This window comes from Nycticebus coucang, chromosome 4 (genome assembly GCF_027406575.1).
Source record: "Nycticebus coucang isolate mNycCou1 chromosome 4, mNycCou1.pri, whole genome shotgun sequence".
NCBI classification, from domain to species: Eukaryota; Metazoa; Chordata; class Mammalia; order Primates; family Lorisidae; genus Nycticebus; species Nycticebus coucang.
Genome location: NC_069783.1, coordinates 43,343,307 through 43,350,382, shown reverse-complemented (window position 1 = coordinate 43,350,382; position 7,076 = coordinate 43,343,307). Strand labels below are relative to the sequence as shown.

Here is a 7,076-nt window from a genome sequence, read left to right as displayed (position 1 = left end):
GTGGAAAATCACTGTTGTACTTACCAATATGCCTTCAGCTTTTTAAACCCTGTGCTTTTGGATCTGAGAATTGCAATATTATAAGCCTAGCACTCTTTCCCAAAACAGACTGGGATAGGATGAACATGTTCCAAGTCCCTTAAAAAGGTAGGACCAGAGGAGAGATGGGGTCCTCTAAGATTCCCCTGTCTGCAAATAGGCAACCATCCCTGCTAGTCCACCATGGGGGAGAGACATTGCTGAGATTCTGGGCCCGGCATGGGCTGATGAGAAAGGGAGCACCTTTACTGGCAGGTGAACTGTCAGAGATTCAGAGCCTCTACCAACACTGATTAATTTGATAAGCCCCCGCTCAGTGTAGAATGGGCCTGAAGGGCTCCATAATGACCCAGTGATGGCAGCAGATGCCTTGAAAATGCCCCCCCCATCATTAGAAAGCTATTAAGCATATCTAATTATTCCCTGGTGCTAATAAAGGTGCTAATGAGCCAGGCAAGTTTTCTCACTTTTATGGAGATAATTAGAAGGCCAATTATTTTTTATGTATATAAAAGAGTATAACCTTAACTGCTGTCCCTGCAGCTGGATTTTACCCTGCACTTGTTACAGAAGCTTCTTTGTAGCACTTCGTTATCCATTAACAAGGATCTCTGGGTTTTTAAACTTCAAATCATAGTCCACCTCAGATTCAGAGTTAATCTGAAGGACACAGAGAGGGGAAATAGGCCATGATCATTCCCTAAGATTTCTGGGATTAAGGGGTCGTCTTGGCCATACACTGTGCTTCAGAAGTTGTGTCTCACCTACCTCCAAGATTGTGGTTCTCAGACTTGAGCTCATAGCAGAATCACCTGGAAGCTTGTGGAAGCACAGGTTTCTGGGCCCCACCCCACAGTTTCTGATTCAGTACATTGGGGGAGGGAGGCAGAAATTTACAGATCTAATCGTTTTTTAGGTAATGCATCAGCATCGCTGGTTCTGGGAGAACACTGAGAAACATTGCTCTAAAACACGTGTTTTTATTATAACTTTGAGTCACAGACACCCCCTAGCCCCACCAAGAGATGAGTGGGGAGAATTCAAAGGGATCTATGACTTTGGCTGGGAAAAAACTTACATCTTTATCTTGACTAACATCTAACTGAAATTTTGCTTTTTTTGTTGTTGTTGTTACATAAATTAACCCTTTCTTCGTGGCCTGTGCTGTCTGAAAAGGTAGAGCTTCTATTGGTCTTTCAGTTCCTTCAGTCTTCTAATTGCAGGCTTCCCTGTAACAGCAGAAGCGGTGTTGCAGGTCCAGGCACCACCAGCCACTGTTTTCATGCAGGAATCACAGTGCCAGATCCGCACAGCTCATCTCTTCATCTTGGTTTTGCCACAGAAGGAGCACGTGTACTTGGCGTGCTGGCTGATTTCAATCTTCTTCACCATTTTCCTGAGGGAGGCACCATAGCGGCTTCCGTATTTTTACCACCAATCCCAACCTTCTTGGTGCATTCGGCCATGTCGCCATGACCCAGGCCCGAGCCCAGAGAGGCTGAAATTTTGCTTTTCCTGAAATTGCGAATATAGGCAACAGACCACAGAAGTGCTAACAGATATTTTCAAACCCCATTATAGCTGTGGCAGGTATCTGCAAGTATCATCTATGCTTGGCACTGTTTCAAAGCTCCAGTGGTTATTAGTCCTGCCAGTAGATCTTATTCTTTAATCCATTAATGGAGACACGTTTATTACTATATCACTACTTTCAAAAAATATTGTGATAAGTGTATTTCAAAATGATTGGTTTCCTTTGAGGTGCTGCATTATTATCTTTTATGCATTTGAAAATGTTATTCAGACTGTGGGGTGGTGGGGAGAGGTGGGGCCCATGGCACACACACACAAAAAAAAAGAGTAAAAATCTTGCTTTACAGGTGTGAAAGTAATTCTCAAAAAGAATTCAGAACTTCCTTCAAAGGAAAGTTTCAAAGGAGTGACCATGCTTAGATGGGCAAGGAGGGGTTGACAGGGGCATGAACAAGATGGCCAGGTCGTTAGCACCATCGTGGTAAATGGAGAGCTAGAAAGGTCAACCTGTTCTTCCCTCGGTTAGGTGCCGTCCACTCCAGGTTAGGTGCCGTCCGCTCTGGGTTAGGTCAGACCTCGTAAAACACCACCACCCAGTCTGGAAGGGCGGAGATGGGAGGCCATCCACTCAGCATGTCAGGGAGAGGAACCCAATTTCTTGACTTGAAAGCCTGCACTTCCCAGCAGTTCTCAACCTGTGGGTCGCGACCCCTTTGTAACAATGAAAACACATCGGGGCATTAGGAAGGTTGAGAACCACTGTCCTAGGCATTTAAAGGAATGGGCCTGTGTGTATGGATGTGTGTGTGTGTGTGTGTGTGTTTCTGGAGATGGGAGTTGAGAGAGATCACCCCTGTGGTGAAGTTCTTTACCCCTTCTCTAGGCAAGTTAGTCCTGGCACTGTGGTCCCTGGACCCAAACCCAGAGTTCTTCTTTATGTGGCATAAAGGAAAGAACCTAGAGCCAGCAATGGTGGCTCATATACATAATCCCAGGGCTTTGGGAAATTGAGGCAGGAGGATCACTTGAGGCCAGGAGTCTGAGACCAGCCTGGGCAACACAGCAAGACCCATTTCTAACCCAAAAAAAAAATTTTTTTTTAATTAACCAGGCATGGTGGTGAATGCCTATAGTCCTAGCTACTTGAGGCAGGGTGATTGCTTGAACCCAGGAACACAAGGCTACAGTGAGCTGTGATCATGCCATTGTTCCACTGCACTCCGCTCTGGAGAAGAGAATGAGACCCTCCCTCAAAAAAAAAAAAAAAGAAGGAAGAAGAACCTGGGATCTGGCGATTTGAGTTCTGATGCTGATTCTGCCACTATGAGTCTGGGCAATTCCTTTCTGCCTTGGGTGGCTGTGGCACTCACCAGGTGCCTGGTAAATGCCAGCTGTCCTCACTCTTACACTCTTCCTTGCTCCAGCAGCAGCACCTTGTCTCTGTTCCCCGGCTAGTCCTGGTCATTTCCACAATTCTCCCTGCTCTTCCACGTCACCCCAACCTTACTTACTTCTCCTCTAACTCTCCCAGAACCCGGCATCAGGGAACAGCTCAGCCAGAGCCTCCAGCTATGCAAGGAAGCCCTGACTGTGCTGCTTTGAAGGTTGCTGCTGAACTGTGGCCTAAAGGAGGGGTGGGTGCTTGGTCAGATGGTTTCCTCCAGCAAGTCTTCCCCGGAACAGTTCAAATCTTACTAGCATATTTCTTAGCCAGAAATTGTCTAGAGCGGGCAGTGCCTACTGGCCCATATACGGAGGGTGGCGGGTTCGAACCCAGCCCTGGCCAAACTGCAACAACAAAAAAATAGCCGGGCATTGTGGCGGGCGCCTGTAGTCCCAGCTACTTGAGAGACTGAGGCAAGAGAATCACCTGAGCCCAAGAGTTTGAGGTTGCTGTGAGCTGTGACGCCATGGCACTCTACCAAGGGCAACAAAGTAAAACTCTGTCTCTTAAAAAAAAAAAAAGTATAGAAATTGTATGGGGCTTGCTTTGATTTTGTTCCTTCCCCTCTCCTGTGTATCTTAAGACACAAGATACACAAACCTGTGGCTTTGAGTACAACACCCCTTCCCCAAAGCCTTGCATCATCCCCCCTTCTCAACCCACCCACTCTTTTTGGATGGCCAGAGTAGCTTCTAGAAGCTTTAACACCTGGGAGGAACTGGCAGTGACAACTCATTGTCTTGCATTCAGAGGCATTCACGCTTTGATTGGTTCTGTGTCCTTAGGCTCCTCACTTAACTTTTCCTGGCTTAGGATCAGGGTATTTGGGTGGGGGAAGAGATAGCTGCTTTATTTTCCCAGTATCTAGAAGGGGTGATGGAGGAAACAGTATAATCACCTCAAAGAGGGGTCATTAAAGTTTAGAGAAAATAATGGCTATATTGCTAGACCCAAGATTCACAATGTTTTCCCACATCCTCATCCTAGCTGTCCCTTTTTGATCACTGTCTTATAAAAGAAATAGAAGACATGACCCTTAGGCCTTCTGCACAAAAGAGACAGACATATAAAAAAATGTAATAGTGTACATTTAGAAACGGGAAGTTCAAGCTGGAAGGCTACAACCCAGGGCATTGGAACCCCAGGGCCACCCAACACATTCCTGACAAACCATGTGCCCAGAAGAAAAGGCAGAATATGTGATCATTATAATGATAATTATGATAACCAGGAGTGGTCTGCACTTATTGAACACCTACTAAGTGCCAGGAGCTTGCTCAGGGTTTTGCTTTGTTATTTAAGTCTTATAACAAACCTACACTAGGTATTTACCCTCATTTTACAGGTTGGAAAACTGAAACTCCAAGGAAGTGTGTAGAGAGCTCATAATCACACCCTACTATGTGCCCAGACCCGGATATGGCACCCTGGTGAGCCAGGCTGGACCCTACCACAGACTCAGTTAACTCCAGCAATGGCTAGAGGGCCTAGAACCCCCATGGGCTGAATGGCTACTTTGCTTGTTCCCTCAAATTGGCTCTGAGCTTCAGTGGCTCCAATGGTGAGAAACAGACCTCCAAAAGGAAGAATCAAGGTCCACAGCCGAGCAGGCCCACGCTAGCCCAGGCCCACCTCCCCTGGCCATGGGTGTGCCAGCTGCCACAGCAGGGGAGCAAAGGAGGCAGGAGGGGCCTCCTCCCGCCAGAGCCCACCTGGCTCCTCTGACCTCAGTTCAGCTCATTAAGACCCCTGTTCTCAATTGACTAAGAAATGACAAACCCACACCCAGGATCCTGACCCACTGCGAAGGGGGGTGGGAGAGGAGGTGGAAGGCGGCAAGCAGAGAGGAGCCTCAACAGCCTCCCTCCTTCCTCTATCTCCTGTTAACTCTCCAGGTTCAAGAGCCAAGCCCAGAGCGGGACATCGCCCTGCCTCCCCACCCTCCGCCCCCAGGGAGGAATCTTGCTCAGTGCGTGAGTGCGTGCGTGAGTGCGTGCACATGCGCGTGTGTTTTTCGGGTAGGGGCAGGTTCGCACCCTACCTTATCTCTGACTTCCCCTGAGCTTCTCTGGCCCAGTGGACAAGGCCCTGCTGTGCGTGGAACCTGAACCACTGGGGCCAGGATTCCCGAGAGGCCAGACCTAGAGTACTTGGGAGAGGAGACTAGGCCAGGCCTCGGTGCTGCCTGAATCCACACCAGCCAGTGGTGTGCCCACAGCCCAGCAGCTTCTCTCTGAAGTGCTGGGATCCCCATCGCCTTTCTTCCATCTCAGGAAGCGCCTTAGGCACCTCTGAGAATAAGAGGACCACTTTCTCTGCCTTCAGCTCCCAGTTTGGGGGAATAGGGGCATTGTTTTTTGTTGTTGCCGCTGTTGCCACTGCTTTCAGAAAAGTGATTTCATTCTTGCTTACCCAAAACTTTAGTCAGGAGTCCTAGAACCTTAACTTCTCTCAGCCTCAGCTTCCTCATCTGTAAAGTGGGACTAATAGCAAAGATGGGATAATATGTGTTATAAGCTGCCTTAGACCCAAGTGCCCTTCAATACATGAATGGATTAATAAATTGTGTATATGAATACTACAGAATATTACTTGGTCATAAAAAATGTGGAGATCTTATACATTTTTTAATAATCTGGATATAACTGGAGACCATTCTCCTAAGTGAAATTTCACAAGAATGGAAAAACAATCCCATGTACTCTGTACCAAATTGGAGCTAGTAGGTCAGCACCTTAATGCTCTCATGTGAGAATAATGCAATGACGTTCAAGTTGGGGGTGGAGGGGAGGGATGGGTAAATTCCCACCTAACAGGTACATTCCACTGTCGTGGACAGTACATTGCACAATTCCTGGGTGAAGGACACAACTACAACTTGGACTTTAACGTACAAAAGCAAATATGAAAAAACAACAAAAAAAGCAAATATGTAACCAAATCGTATGTATCCCCATAATAATCTGAAATTAAAAAAAAAAGATAATAACAGTTAAATGAGCTATTCAAAAATAAAAATAAAAACTGCCTTAGTCCACTCAGACTGCTATAAAAAAAAAAGTATCATAAGCTGTGTAAATTATAAACAACAGAACTATATTTCTCAGGGTGCTGAAGACTAGGAAGTCCAATATTCAGTGTCCAGCAAGGGCCAACTTTCTGGCTCATAGATGGTACCTTCTCTCTGTGTCCTCACACAGTGGGGGCAGGGCACCATCGGGGCCTCTCTTATAAGGGCACTAATCCCACTCACAAGGGCACTGCCCTTATGGCCTAATCACCTCCCAAAGTCCCTGCCTCCTCATACAACCACACTGGTGGTTAGGTTTCAGCATATGGATTTTGGGAAGTCACAACCATTCAAACCAAAGTAAAAGCCTGGTGCAGAACAGGCTTTGACTAGGGCAGAACAGCTGGCACTTAGCAGTAGCTGGTGTCTTTCTCTTCCTCCCTCTTAGCATTGGGTTTAACCCCCCTAACGGGGAGCTAGAAGAGCAGGGCCAACAGGCTGCTGACCAGTGAAGTCCCTGTTGCTGCTGCTGGACTAAGATCCCACAGCCAGGTCTATGAATGGGACACCCTGGACCAGAAAGGGTTTTAGAACAGAGAGTTTCAAAAGCCAGAATAGGCTCGGTGCCTGTAGCTCAGCGGCTAGGGCGCTAGCCACATACACCAGAGCTGGTGGGTTCGAACCCAGCCCCAGCCTGCCAAACAACAATGACAATAAAAAAAAAGAAAGAAAGAAAAAATAGCCAGTCCTTGTGGTGGGTGCCTGTAGTCCCAACTACTTGGGAGGCTGAGGCAAGAGAATCACTTATTTCAAGAGTTTGAAAAGGGTGACATAGTGAGCCTCTGTCTCACAAAAAACAAACAAACAAATCAAAAGCCAGAGTATTCTACCCTAGCCTCCAAGTGACCGAGTACTGCTCTCCAGTATTGACAGAGGTGCTGCTCTTGTAGGAATGGTGTATGATTCATCACCCCCAGGGTGTGGATAATGGGCCATAGGGAATGCTGCAGAGAGAGACAGTCAGAAAGGAAGAGCTCTACAGAGGTGAGT

General features: G+C 47.1%; 1 pseudogene; it reads right to left on the bottom strand.

The window, feature by feature from the left end:
- Nucleotides 1–1,224: 1,224 nt before the first annotated feature.
- LOC128584801 (60S ribosomal protein L37a-like) lies at nt 1,225–1,505 on the bottom strand (annotated as a pseudogene).
- Between the last annotated feature and the right edge of the window lie 5,571 nt (nt 1,506–7,076).